This window comes from Anguilla anguilla, chromosome 3 (assembly GCF_013347855.1).
Source record: "Anguilla anguilla isolate fAngAng1 chromosome 3, fAngAng1.pri, whole genome shotgun sequence".
Lineage (NCBI taxonomy): Eukaryota > Metazoa > Chordata > Actinopteri > Anguilliformes > Anguillidae > Anguilla > Anguilla anguilla.
Genome location: NC_049203.1, coordinates 67,668,114 through 67,683,429, shown reverse-complemented (window position 1 = coordinate 67,683,429; position 15,316 = coordinate 67,668,114). Strand labels below are relative to the sequence as shown.

The following is a 15,316-nucleotide window of genomic DNA, read 5'->3' as shown; positions in this document are numbered from 1 at the left end:
AACGGTGAGTTTTGTCTAGCAGGGTCTCGCCCCCCCCCCCCCACCACCACCCCACCACCCCACCCCACCCCACCAAACACACGCGAGTGCACACACACACACAAACACGCGCACACACACACTCAAACACCACTCCTTCATCTCTTCTTTCAGTCGTTCGCTCTCCCCGTCTCGTCTCCACGGTACAGAACTCGTAAATCGCCAGGCTCTGGGCCGGGCTGAGGCTTCCTGGGGTCAGAGGAGGGGAAACACTGCCCCACACCCAGAGAACACACTCTCTCTCTCTCTCTCTCTCTCAGTCTTTCTTTCTCTCTCTCTTTCATTCTCTCTCTCTGTCTTTCTTACTCTCTCTCTGTCTCTCTCATTCTCTCTGTTTCGCTTTCATTCTCTCTCAGCCTCTCTCTCTTTCATTATCTCTCCCTCTTTCTGTATGTCTCTGTCCCTGTCATTCTCTCTCTGTCTCTCTCTCTCATTCTCTCTCTCTCTCTCGCTCTGGTCTCTCGCTCTCTGTGTCCCTCACAAACACAAGCACGCACAGCAACGGCAACAGATTTGCGGACCAAACCTGCCAGCACCAGGTGGTCAAGTGTGGTCTCTCTTTATTTGTCTTTTTACAGACGGCCATTCACGGGCAGCACTGGGTCTGCGGTATCCAGGAGAGGAGACAAACATCTGCTGCGAGGGGGAAAGGGCCCTAAAATTCAGAGACATTTTCCGTTTGCACAGAAGCGAAAAAACTTATTTCGTCATTAGCGCAGAGCTATACGGCAAATACACAGGGAAGATTCTCCATTTTCTGTGTCGTGCATTTGCCTAACGAAACGCTGTTTGTGACTGAGCCCCGGGTTATGTAACTGCGGTTCTGACAACGACTGCGGACGGGAGACGTTACGGATTTAACCGTGATCTGCTTACGGGCCTGGAAAACAGGCCGGAGAACGGTTGTGTGTGTGTGGGGGGGGGGGGTAAAAAATCCAGATGGGAAGCTCTCACGCTAATTGAGAGAATAAAAATCTGCGGATGCATTTTAAAGCAGGTAACAAACAGGAAATCTCAAGCACCTGGCCCGAGCGTTTGAGAACAACAGCCCACAGCTGTTAACAACCAGGAGCAGTGGAAACACGCCACTTCCAGCCCGTTCCTTTGAAGAGAAGCCCAGGAACAGAGGGCCCTATGAGGCGGTTTGTCCCACGCTTTGTCTCGTGTACAGTAAAAACCACCGGCCTGAATAATAATGAAACTGGAACTGCAGCGATACAAACCCAACCACAAACAGATTCACCCAGAACTGAGTACAAAAAAAAACATCAATAAGGGAGATAATTTAGCCTACTTCACAAAAACAGGAGACTGCTGGCAGACTAGATTATCCTCATCTTAGCACGATACTGACTAACCTCTCCTTAATTAATAATCACACAAAACTCATAACGCGCTTCATTACAACACCGTCCGCAGGGCTCACAAACTACACCGACAAGGCAGCACAACACACTACATCGGCAGTTAAATTAAGCCACCAACCGCCCATTTCAATAAACGGGGGCACAATGCAGTCTGGGTAGGGGCAGACTCGGGCTCATTTTGATCAAAGCAGTACTGGAGCGTGTGTAACTCTGATTCGCTCCCTTCCCCCCCAGCCCCCCCGCCCACCCCCCCCCCCTTTTCAGCGGTGTCGTTAGCCCAGTACCCCAGATTCTGCTCCAGCTCTCAGCCCGATGGTGATGTAATCACATTAGACAGAGTGCTGCAGCGGCTGGCCTCATCTGGCACGTCCACTAGAGAGCGAGGACTCATTATCCACAGATACAGACATGCAGGATTACCCAGCATGGCAGGGAAACATCTCCGCGCTGTCTACGGAAAAGCAAACTAGCGCCCAGGAATTTCAGACCAGGTAGATTTTTATAGATATGCATGTGTACAGATCTAACCATTCTACTGTGGAGGCTTGTATACGACTTGTATAATAGAAAAAAATCCCCATTCTGATTTAATATTTCCTCCATTTTCTCCACAGAACAAACCACTCTGTTTGCTGCACAAAAAAGGAAATATCATCATAGCACAAAGTGTGACTTTTTTGGGACAAATTCTATGTTACCCTAGTGTGTTACAGGGCTTTGAAGAATCACTTTCACTCATTTGCAGAATTCAATCTGATGAAAAGGTCTTACACAGTTAAAATGGCATCACTTGCTCTGGGCATAATTAACATAAAAACCATGTCCCTGAAAACTCAATAAGCATGTTGGCACCTGTGATCTCGGCATAACCCAGCCCATATTCTGTGCTGGCACAAGCATTTCTTTCTATTTATCTTTGAATAAAATAAAGAAAAAATTCAACTAATACTAAACATAAGACAGCTGAATATATTAATTGTATAAATTATATCAGACAGCAACACTCTTCTGAGTTTACATACACAACCCAGGTTAAACATATGCATTTGGAACGCATTAGGAAAACCAACAGAAAACCTGGAAACAAATGCATTTCATCGAGCGTCTAACCGACTAAGCATCTTACGCATAAATCCGTCAGATTAGTGTGTATATTAATAGAAAAACCCCATCGCAGTGAAATGGGAGCATTGCATTGCAGCGTATGAAAATTCAATTTTAATAAGTAATCCAGAAAGCCAGGTCCACAGATTACAGGGAACACGTCACCTATCGTACGCAAACTGGCTGGCCTCCAGAGTCCGACAGCGGGCCCATATTTCCTGAGAGCCGCTCGGGTGTGTAATTACATTAAACGCAGAATAATATATAATTTAGACTTTCCTGGATGTGGGCCACCGCCGGGTTTTCCACTCCGAATGAAGTGTTAGAAACGCTACCCTGGTCAAAGTCTGGGGCAAGGTTGTCAGAAGGGGGGGGGGGGGGCAGACATACCAAATGGGGGGGGGGGGGAACATAAATAAATAAATAAATAAAAACCTCAACACCACTGTACTTTCCTGTGAAATAAAATTCATAACACTTTGAAAGTACCATGGAGCATGGAGGGCACCTCAGTTCCTACACAGAGGCCCTGGGCTTAAATCCTATGCAAAAATGGAGGTGCAGCTTTGTTAGGGTGCCCCACGTAAATATCTATGGCAAAAGCCAGGATTACTGTGCATAGTCAAGAATCTGGCCATACATTGATCTGCAAAAGAATCGTTGAGTAAAACAAATAAATTCTGTTTATCATCATCCGGACTGTGAAGCCAGAGAAGAGGCCAACACAGCCGAGGACTCTGGGAGCTAAATCATGACCTCACTGCCGTTTGACAGTTACTGCAGAGGAAGGCCCATATATGGGAGACCAGGGCCTGGGCCCAATCAGGAGCGGCTTCACTAATGCACGGGCGTCGTGGAGCTTTGCTGTGTCAGCAATAACCCACAATTTGACTGGCGGTGGCATCCCGGTGCTGTACGACTCCCCTGGTGAGCCAATCGGAGGATGCACAGGCCACAGGGTTCTTTAACGGACCTAAATCGCTGCACCATTATTACTTTTTCTAATTATCACGGCTTTGTTTCTTCGTTAATTACCATCGTTGTTGCTTTTTTTTTTTTTTTTTAATTACACGTATTTGCGTCGGCGTTGACTTGCACTGGCATTTTTGAGGACCCCAGGAAGAGACTCGCTGTCACCATGGCGACAGCTAACAGGGATCCCCTTAATGAACATAAACACAAACCATCCATCTATATTTTCTTTAAAAAGTGCTGAGCTACCACTACATTGGTCCAGACGAGGGGGAGAGCAGAAGAGGGAGGGAGGGGGAGGAGTGCGGTGTGGACGGCCGAGCTGTCGGAGGGAAATTCGGCTAGCAGACGGCTCCAGCGGCAGACGGGACTCCTGCCTCCCCGCTCCCCGTTACAGGGGGAAAGCCTGTGGTTTTTGGCACACGGTGATCGCAGGTTCAGATTCCGGTTGAGGAAACACGCTACCGTTTCTATTCTTACAGCAACGGCACGGTGCTGGGCCTTGGACCGGAGCTTGGAAACGTGAGGGGAAAAAAAGAAAACGGCTTCCAAAAACAATGACAAGATGATCACATCGGCTAATGGGGTTTTCCAAGTAGAACACAGAAAATGTGAAGCTCTCTTAAGCTCTGTCTGCATATATGCATTTATGAACTTCATTATGGGGGGAATCACTCACTCACACAGAACTAGTATATCACTCCCATTATAGACACAGAGTCAAACACTGTCCTGTTGTCAACTCTCCAGTCCAATCCTCTTCAACACCAGCAGCCATATTCCACTATTGCCTCATAAAGAAAAAACAGCTACACGCTAAATGCTAACCAGCCATGTTTTTCCTTATATGCAAACAAATAACTACAGTCAGCAGTTTGACTCAAATTAGGCTATTTGACTCCAGGCAAAAATACAGAACAAGGAATGTGGCTTTGCCACAGTTCATACTTGCATTTATAATTTATAAAGTGGAACTGAAATTATTATTAGGTTATGTTGTGTACTGTTTTAAGGTGTAAGACCATCAAAAACATTTAAGATTAGTATCTTTCCTGAATCGGTTTCCTAAACCACTTTTCGTGAGTTTTTTCATGAGGATGACGAAATGCCTTTTTGGAATGATAAGAATGACTAAATTTGTTTTACATATTGAATGAGGAAAATACGATGAAATTAAAAACAGATCTCGGCAATTGTGTTGCAGTTGCTTTGTGGCAAATATGAATATAACCAAGACTTGACATTAACACCTGCCACCCCCCAAATGCGGGTAGAATTTGGCAGTGATACGTAGCTCGTTCACTCAAGCCATTTTGGCAGGTGACCTTTTGGTAGCATTTTCTATTAAACAAAATATTGTAGGTCAAAAAAGCATCAGAAATAAGGAAATCATTTGTAGCGATACTACATGATACTACAACTCCCATGAGCACTGTGCGCACATCCCCTGGACCGTTCTCCAGTTCTGATCGAAAAAACACGGAAGTGACAACGATCGCAGCACTACACGCAGAAAACAACAGTGGCTCCATACAGGTGCATGAACTTTGACCACAGACCGTTCTGTGACTTGGACAGATGGACGTCAATGATTTCAAAGTCGCTCTAGTTTATGTAACGCTGCAAAAAACAAAACAAAACAAAAAAAAGAAAGTCGTTTTGTCACAGTGTTCGGTTTAACCAGTGGCATATGGTGTGTAAGCCTACACAGGTGCAGTTATTACCATACCACCAATAATGATACTTTGTAATTGCAATTAAAAAATAAAGTAAAAGTAAACAAAATAATAAAAGTGCATCAGCAGAGCTTCAACATCGATGTTGTTAAATGAATATAAGCACATTATATTCGCATAATGCTCAATACCATCAGGTATAGCCAGTTCTCCTCAGCTGCCTGTAGGTGAGTAATAAAAGAATATTTATTTGCATTGCACGTTTTGTTTTTTTACATTATTTAAAAGTGTACTCTTTGTTCTTTGCACGCACGCTTGGAGAATATCTAAGGCAAAGATCTCACACACACACACACACACACACACAAATGCAGTTTACTCAGGTGGATAAGCTGTAATGGTCGCTGTTCAAATAAAATGTTATGCCCAGACAAATGCATCCAGTTACCTTGTCCATTTACCTGTACTTATTTAACCAACAAAGTTTAATCAACAAAGAAGCAATGAGTTGTTGAATAAAACTAGCTCATGTTTAATGTTAATCATATTTAATTATAATCATACAATTATAGCATTTTTGTCCAAAGGTTAAGACTATAACTGAATCAAAAAACTGGTGGCAAAAACAACACCGGTGAGAGGCAGTGGCCAGGTGACCAATCCAATCGCAGTATCTTCCCTGAACAGTGCCCTTAATTATACCGTGGAGGAGCGCTCGCTAAGTGCAGTGACTCAACACCAATTTCATCCCACCCAGTACTGAACGAGAGCGCTACGGTACGCAGCCTTCAAACTCTTGCTATTGCTGCAAAAAGCTACTGTGTATTATCTGGCGTAATTTAACATAATCACAGTGGTTTATCTGAACAAGAAATGGAATTACACTCAATTCCCAATAGAGGAAGATAAATAATGGAGCTCTCAGGCTTAAAATAAATAAGTAAATAAGTAAATAAATAAATAAATAAATAAAATCGCATGTCAGATGTACCACATACATTGTAGATCAGTGATTCCAGTACTGCAGTTATGGTCAAATTAGGGACCTTTAGAGTTTGGGGTCTCTCGGACAGTTATACACCCTCAGGGACTCAAAAGCATTCAAAAAAATGTTTTTTTTTTTTTTTCTTTTTCATTTAATGGAAAATTGAGGCCCATGTTTTAGACTGAGTGGTTTAGAAATGTTGGGAAAGTTGCTTCTTTTGTCAAAAAAAAGGTGTATTTGGTCATCGCATTCTAACTGGAACTAAAAAAAAAAGATGACCTTTCTAGCTTTTATGACCTTTCTACCCATTGAGATGACCTTTCTGAACCTTCCTATCCCACCCTCAGCTCAACAGTAGATTGCAGCTATCAAAAGCACTCTTCCATTTCCCTGCCCAGTGCTCTTACAGAAGGAGTCTAGCAGGCCAGGGTTCACACAGCTAAGAGTGAGCCAAAAAAGAGTTACGCACGGCAATGCGAGAAGTGCCGGATTTTAACCACTCACGTCTCTGACAACTGTGACTGACGATTCCCAATTGCATTCCCAGCCAAGATCCAAGGCCCACCCACATTTTTTTAAAGACAAATTCTTAAGTTATCAAAAAAGCCTCCTAACAACACCCTTCATTAATCATTGTTGTCAAGATGGTGGAGATATAAAAGTATGCTTGAAGCTGGTCCAGGCTAACAAGCAGGGAAACCTTTTCACATAAGATATGGGTCTCGTGACTAGGATACTAGACTATATAGGACCGGTTCCCAGAGCAATGTGTAAGGTTTCACAACATAACTCAGGAAATAGTCACAAGAGTTCTGGGTCCTTGCATGAGATTTGGTCTGCTCCTGTCTTTTAACCAAAGATACCGCAGTTATGGCGAACAGTCATCTTCTTCCTAGTGCTGCTTTATGATATATATTATCATTGTAAGGAATATGTAGCACCACTACAAAACATACAAAGCACAACTGAGGAAGCCTGCCCAACAAAACAGCAAATTGGCCATTTCCAATAATTACAATACAAACAATAAACCAAATCAGAACATAACCAAGACAGCACAGGTTTTTGTCAGTATTGACTACAAGTCGATTTTGAGAACACTGCCGTTACCTCTACGGTAAAGCATCTGGCCGGCTTGTCTTTCTTCAGTGCTCTCCCCAACCCCTCCCCCTCCACTCATTAGGCCAACCGCTGTTCCCCTCAAAATCGCTTAATCGAACAGAGAAACGTTTTCAGGCTGCTGGGCTGGACGGCTGGTCTCATTTTCCCCTCTCCATCGGCCTGGTTCTCTCCCCGGTTTGCGACCCCCCCCCCACCAAAACTGGCTTTCTGCCTATGTTTAAACTGCGTGCTCTTGTCATGAGTTACCATGCTGATTTCCCAGCACCCGCCAACACCCCCCCTCCCCCCGAAATTGTATGCCCTTGCCAACCTCCATGCCTCCTTCCCCCCTCACCTCCACATGGCCCACCCGCTTCAAAATGATACCCCCCCAAGACATGTAGCAGGAGTCAGGGTCTCAAACACACCCACCCCACCCCACCCCCCCCCCCACCCTACCCCAAGGCCTCAGCAGCACAGCACGCTGTGGTGTGGTCTTACCAGCAGAACACAGCACAGCTAGTCAGGTTCTGCATCTGAACGCCATTCGTTTTAGACTTCGCCTGGGGCCGTATGGATGGACATTTGCTGTGGTAGGTCCATCATTTCCGGTGCATCCAATCTGCCTCTGTTTTACACCAGGCCGGCCAGTGGAGGATGGGCTCCCCCTCCTTATCCGGGTTCCTCCAGAGATTTCTTCTCATCGGGGGAGTTTTTTTTTTTTTTTTGAGTGCTTTTTTTCTTCTTCCTACAGTAGTTGTTTTTTTTTTTTTTTGGACCTCACTGCTTGCTTTTTGGGGGGTCAGGCCAGGTCTCTGGACAATTTTCTTTCAGTTTCTCTGTAAAGCGTCTTTGTGACCGTCCTCTGTAAAAAAGCTCTATACAAATACAACTGATTTAATTTTATATACGGCAGGAAAAGTGACATGTTTCATGAAAATCCGGCGGATTCCCGCTGTAAATCGGAACAGAAGAACAGACGAGAGTGTTTGATGCGGAGAGCGCACCATTCAGCCCACCTAGGGCCCCTTACTTCAGACCGCGTGAACACACACACCTGAACAGACTGAAGCAGAAACAGGCGAGCGTATCCTCTCTCTCTCTCTCTCTCTCTCTCTCCGCTCAGACGTGCTGTACATTCTCCACGGTCTCGGGTGAGAGTGTCGTCATGGCGCGGTTATGGCGGACGGGGCCATCGACTTTAGCGACGGAACGGAAAATCCAGCTGCCACGGTTTCAGTGCTCAATAATAGACCGAATCAAATCGCTCAGCAAAAGCCAGAGTTCCTGAAGAGCCGGGGGGGGGGGGGGGGGGGGGGGGGCGATCATGCAGACAGTCATTCATTCTTGTCCTTCAGTCGAAAGAAGCCTGAACTTAAATAACACACACATATGGAAAATGAAAGTCGCCTTTTCATGCGTGAGGCCTTTAAAGAAAAATATGTTCTGTTGATATGAGTCAACCTTCAAGCAGTGCAACCAGGAAAAGATTAATTTGCCTTCGTACATGAAATACTGCAGGTCTTAGCATAGCAAGGTAGCCACATCAAGATTCCCCAATAGGTTTTCTTTTTTTTTTTTCTAAAGAGCTTGGAAACCACAGTAAAGCAGTGCCGACCAAGTGCTGGAAGGCCATTTTAATTTCACAAGGCAGCTGTGCACGCCGTGAAAGGCACTATACTGCTGCCAAGACCTACACCAGTGCTGCCCTGCCCCGAATCTGGAGGACAAGAGGCTCAGAACCCAGGGTTCGAATTAATCTTTCCAACGCCACAGGGCAGATCAAGCTATTATCCTTTATTATTAGAAGTCCCCAAGGACACATACACACACACACAGGGGAAAATACTCAACAAGCAAGTGAGTATGTCCAGTCTAATTGAATGCACTTTGCTTCTCCTCACACAAATATATATTTTTTAAATTTTTCATAAAACACATCACATGCACTTTATAAAACGCATTATATAATAACAAGAAGCCCTTGCATAACGCATGTTTCTGAAAGAGCACACTCAAAATTCATCAGTCATTTTAATAGAAATATTAATTTTTTATTTATTTTTTTTATTTTTATACAGGTCCTCATTATGCTCTTCATCGTGTTTTTCCACCGCAGTACAAATTCTCTTTTGGCCCAGCGGTGATGAGTCACGGTTTTTTGAGTGGCGGGCAGCGGGGGCCAGGTGGGCGGGGTCACGTGAGCGCAGAGAGAACGGTAAACACGGCGTGCGCAGCTACCCACGTCTCCCCACTTCAGCCACTATGTGTCCCGGGGTCAGCCCGGGAACGCGAGAAATGGAGAGTGCGCCGTTCGCGTAAACAAATTTTTAAAAATTATTTATTTATTTATTTTTAAAGGTGCTCATTTCTGTCTCGTTCAAACCGGCTCTCAAATCGTTCTAATTGGCTGAAGTGCACTCCCCCCCCCCCCCCCCCCCCCCCCCCCCCCCCCCCCCCCCCCCCCACTGCGCCACTTTGAATAAAGTGCCACCTTTTTATTTTCAGAGGCTAAAAGCAATATTGTCAGGAGACCTGCAGTAGTCATGGACATTAACTGAAAGGACCAGGGTGCAAGAGACAATGATAAAACCATGCTTTACTACCTCAGACAATTTCTGCGAAGGATTATCCTTTGTCTTCTATCAATGGCGAACAGAAAAAAGGGGCAGACCAACACAAACTTTCCAGGGTATAATACAAACCCAACTTACCAACTCCAAGACAGTTAAAAAAAACTGTGAAATTGGTACATCTGTGACAAAATTTTCCAGTGTGATCAACACCGTCAGTCTGACCCAACCGTGGTCGTTGGTCCCGACACACTGTGTGTGGCAATACTCAGCAAATGCCCGTCCTCCTCTCGTACATTTTAGGGCCTGTGTACACCACACATTCCAGACACGAGGCCTAGAAACCAACACGGTGACGACAGATGAGGAAGTGCATCCATCTTGGCTCAGAGCGTCCCGCACGTGTGCAGTCTGAGGAGGAAACTAAATTTTAGGGTGCGTGGACATTCAAAGCGGACAACTGTGCATCACATCGACCCTTGAGCCCCGCGTGGACACGGAAACGAAGAGTCGGCCTTAAAATGAGGCCTGCCGTGACCACAGGCTTGCGTCCGCTTTAGTGCGATGAAGGGGGTGTGGTCCTGCAGAATGATGCTGCGCGTTCCCCACCAATCGAAAACATCATTACCCAGGTCAACTGGTCCCCCTGCCCAGCAGTCCAAAAGCATATTCTGTGCAGCTGCCCAAAGCCGTTGCAGTCACTACAACCTGCCTCGGGTTTAAATGAGACAACATACACCGCAGGTAGAAGCACACAGACCCAGGCAGCCCACAGCACTGGTGGTGAGAGAAAAACCTCTGCTCAGAACTAGACAGCATCCCTCCCGTTCCTTGACCAGATGGATACCCTACAGCTTCCAGGAAATAGGAAATAAACAAGCGGATGAAACCCAGACTTCGCATGACCCAAAAAACACATTCAGTCACTTGAATGCATTAATCCTGGGAAAGGACACTGCCATCGTGTTCCAACTTTGATCGTTTTGCTGTACCGGGTTTGTCCCGTCTCCATTTAAGGCCGTTCTTCCAGTCTCTTCGTCCTCCGCAATCTGAAGACATCCTTTTCTGCTTGTCTGACTGGCCCTGGTAAGTGTACCCATATGGTTCTCCTACTATGATTTGGTTCAATGGTAAGCTTGACCACAAAAGCCACACAGAGATGGGAAAACCGCCAGTTAATCGGACTAGTTCTGCCTGAAGGCCGAAAATGTTTTTCCATGGGACCGACTGAAGTGCTCCTCGAACAAAATCGTGCACTAAATGTTATAAGGCAGAGCAAAGGCGCTTTCCAAACTTTAAGTTACTCTACGAAGAGAGCCGTTTACTTTCATGTACTTTCAAAAAGCATTAAAGCCTAAATAAGTTTGGTCTTTAAATTCCCTTTATTTGATAGACCGCAAAAAAAAATCTCAGCCCAGCGAATATGCAGACTGCGTGATAGCATCTCGTATGAAAATGACCGAGACAGAGGGTTGGTAAGGAACACACTGAAAACGTAATGCCACATTTCTTTTCTCTCGCCAATACAGAAAAATACTGGAGCAACATTTAAATACGCCTTTTGTTTACTGCACAAACTTCCTGTGAATTTATCGCGCCTGTTGTTTCGAGCTCCAGGATTGTATGGTGGTACTTGCACGCATTAAACGTGATATCATGTGCGCAAGCCGTTTCTGACAAACAAAGACACCAATGTTCCACATGGTGATTGTATTTAATCAGCGTGATTCAATATATTTGAAACACAAGGCAGAATACATATTTTGTAGATTATTAAATAACATCAAGTGGAGCGATTACCTAATAGGATTATATCAACTGGCGCTCCACAAAAAACGCACTGAAATAAGTGTGTCAGTTCATTCAGAAATTCATTCAAACAGTTTTAAGCAACAGGAGACGGTTTATTTAGCAGGCTTTTTAATCCCATTTAATCTGTCCTGAAAAGTTGCCAAATTGTGAATTTACAGCAGCACAAGTTAATACCTTTATTGTGATCTCTACACAGCAGTCAGATAGCAGCCAGGCCTGCCAGGACAAACAGTTCCGTCTTTGATAACAGCTTGAAGCCACATTTCAAACGGTAAACAGCTCTTTAATGCGCATACGTGTTAGCAACCTTGGCATCCTTTCACGAGTGGACTTTCCCTCAATGTTCCCTGCACAGATGCAAGACAAGGATGACTGCAACCAGCCAATCACAAAACAGATTTTAAAATCACATGGTCTAAAGGGAGTCGCTCAGTTACCTCTGAACGGGGCAGAGATTCCATAAACAACGGATTCCACATCTCATGCTGAGATTCAACACAAACACCGGCCATCAACAAATCAGCTGTCATAGACCATCGCGTCTCAAAGACTTCTGGGAAACGCTGGCAAATGTTTACCTGGCCCCATTTGTGGGGGTAAATCCAATGAGGTTTGCAAGATTCCACCAAAAACAAGCATATGTGCGCACCAGACTGTATTCACATGGCCACGACTCATTAAAAAACAAAAACCCAACCCTTTCTGTCTTCCATTCTCCAGCTTTCTGTTCTTTGAATTCCAGCTTGAAACACAGTGCAGTTGAAGCCCTGCAAGGACAGCAACAGGCAGACCACATTTGACATGTGGATCCCCGGATGAATTAAGATTTTAAAACTTGTATGGAATGGAGGGTGGGTGGCTATAACCAACACTGCTAGAGTAATGCAATGAGTGTATAAAAACAAATAAGCCATGTCTTTAAGAGGAGAAAACCCCAAGCTCATAAACACATGCTGATACCGAAATGCTACATTTCCTGCCTTTGCCACTAGTGCAATGACCCGAGGGGGGAGAAGAAAAAAAAAAAAAAAAAAAAAAAAAAAAAAAAAAAAAAAAAATCACCATGACCAATTTAGACATTTCCATGAAAGAGCTGCCAAAATGATCCCTGCTGTCTGTAGCCAAATTTAAATCTGTCCAGAGAGAGAGAGAGAGCCCAGGCAGATAAGTTACTATCATATTGTTACAATCTGGGAGATATTACCTGGATATTAACTGCATACAACTCGCTTCTCCCCAGACAATCGAATGCAATACTTAGATCCTATGTATTTGCATATCAAAGTTGCAGCTCAACTAAGAACAAAAAAAAAATGAATGAAGTTAGATGGAAATGGGAACCATATTGCGAATTCCCCCTTTCATCCTTCCTCACCGTGTGACTCAATGCGAGAGCAAGCAAGAACTATTTTCCTTTAGATCAAACCCACATGGACACTTGGGAGCCAGCGCGTGGGGGTATTCCTGGTCTGAAAGCTCCCCTTTGTGCGCGTGTGTGTGTGTATACTTGTGCTTATGTTCGCGGAAACCCCTGAAGATTCATCGTCACGCCGAACCTTCGGTGAGGTACGGCGATGGAAGCAATTTTTTTTTATTTTTTTTTTTTAAAGATCGCTCTGCGCTTCTGGAATCAATTAGCAACCAGTAATGAACGGATTCCTGACAACCCAAACTGACCCGTCAACGTTTCGTAGCCTACTCGCACCATGACATCTATGGCTTTCATTATTTCTTAAATTCATGAAGTTTCTGAAAAAAGAAATAATGAAACCAAAACGAGCAGAGGTTTCCATAAATCTTAACAAGATGTAGGCTAGAGGGCCTCTTTAGCTAAGAAGTAAAAGGCACCCCCTACTTCTCCCTGCACAGTGTCGTATACCCCATATCCAGTTTAGTTGGGTATATCAAATTGTTTCTTAATTATCTCCCTATGCCACTTACTGATTTAATTCATTTCGAAAGCGCGACAAGCGCATTTGTCTCAAGAATCATCTTAAGATCGCAAAAAGTAGTTCGCAGTTGACTCGGCGTGATTTCAATACAGTCGGTGCGCGCTGTCAAATGCTTGTAATAGGCGAATAGATCGACTGAGGCATCATGCATTAACAATGCAAAATTTGCCCTAGTTTCCCCCAAAGAGATGAGCAGTAACAAAGGTAGACACCCCCCTCCCCTCTCTCTCTCCCCCCGAACCACTCCCCCTAAAAAGGTTTTGGCCTCAAGCCCCTCTGAGTCTGCAGGACAAGGACTCATGAACTGAATAGGAGAAACGGCAGAAAAGAAAGACAAGCCACCGTGTTTGGGAGAAGAATGACACTAACTTGCACTCGTGCACCGTCTTGCCATTAGCGACTTCCGTAGTCTAAACTAATTAAATGCAGGCTAATCTTTAAATTAGTTAGCCTACTACGCCCTAATTAGGTATGCGGATTTTGAGACCATGTGCACCGAACAATATAGCCTAAATAAACTCCTCGCGAACGCCAGCCGGCAAAATTGATATTCTAACGTAGAAAAGAAAAACTCATAATGAGTCCAAATCTGAAGGCGACGTCGGACTAAGATGCCTAAATCATTTCTTAAACCATTTCATACCTAAAACATCAAAAACATGTATGCAAACTCAATTGAAACACTAGAAGAAAATATCACCATAGCATATTCTCTGTCTAATCTAAGCAAGACCCTATGAACTCATCATAGCGGCTGGGTAAATGGGTTCAAATATCAAATTTAAATTAAGATGTAGAGAGGCACAGGAAAACGAACCGATTAAGTCAGAGAATGCGAGTGTTGTGTTTTGTCAGAGCAAATTATTTATGAAAAGAATCAAAGTATCACCAAGTAATCGCTAGCAATGACTAAACCGCTACTGCAATCAACGCAATCCCAGTGTCTGCTGTCTAAAATATAGCAGGGGGGAAGGGTGACAAAAGTTTTGAGAAAGTTTGCACTTGCCTCTTTATGTGAGTTTTATTCCTTTTTCAATCCAATCCCTTGGAAGAAAACGTGCAATCCCGTGTCCGACTTCAGAATGAAAACGGGCGTCCTCCTTTATCCCTTAACCCGCTGTTTCTATGATCGGCGCGTGGGCTCGTCTCTCATCCAGCTCAACGGAGTTTCAATGGAGCTTCGCGAGCGGATCGAGACTACGGGTCCACAGGCGTAGGGAGTGGCAGAACTCAGCGTTTCAGAAGGCTAGGCTCCGCTCAATGTTAATCACCTTCCAAAAAATCACGCCCATTTCGCCTGAACTCCTCTTCGTAGTTTTATCTAACTCTAGCTAATAATTAACACAGGACCCTACAATACAACAGCACCCTCGTGTGTCGCTATTGAGAAACCGTTCTGCCAGACCCGGCATAGGGCATAAAGCCTGACGCATGTATCCTTTTATATGTAGGCCTACAGTAGGCTACACAAAAGTCAACATATTTATTTATTTATCCATTTATTTATTTGTTTTTTGTTTATTTGTCTGTTTGCTTATTTGTTTGTTATCGTGAGCACTGTTTTTTTGTAAATGAAAGTATTGTTAAAATGAAAAAGATGTTTTGAAGAAGCAAATGGTTTGCTCTGAAAGTACAGCTTTTTGACGACTGATTTTTTAAATAGTGTAATGCAAATATTGGTTTTAAACAAAATTTATAAAGTGAAGTATACGGATGAAGTGACACAACAACAAAA

General features: G+C 44.2%; 1 protein-coding gene across 8 annotated transcripts in view; it reads right to left on the bottom strand.

The window, feature by feature from the left end:
* Nucleotides 1-14,720, bottom strand: part of myo1b (myosin IB) — a 97,757-nt gene extending 83,037 nt beyond the window's left edge. For all 8 annotated transcript variants that reach the window (XM_035409314.1, XM_035409316.1, XM_035409318.1 and 5 more), the window contains exon 1: nt 14,588-14,720. The gene's annotated coding sequence lies outside the window, so the exon portion shown is untranslated. The remainder of the gene's footprint in view (nt 1-14,587) is intronic.
* Between the last annotated feature and the right edge of the window lie 596 nt (nt 14,721-15,316).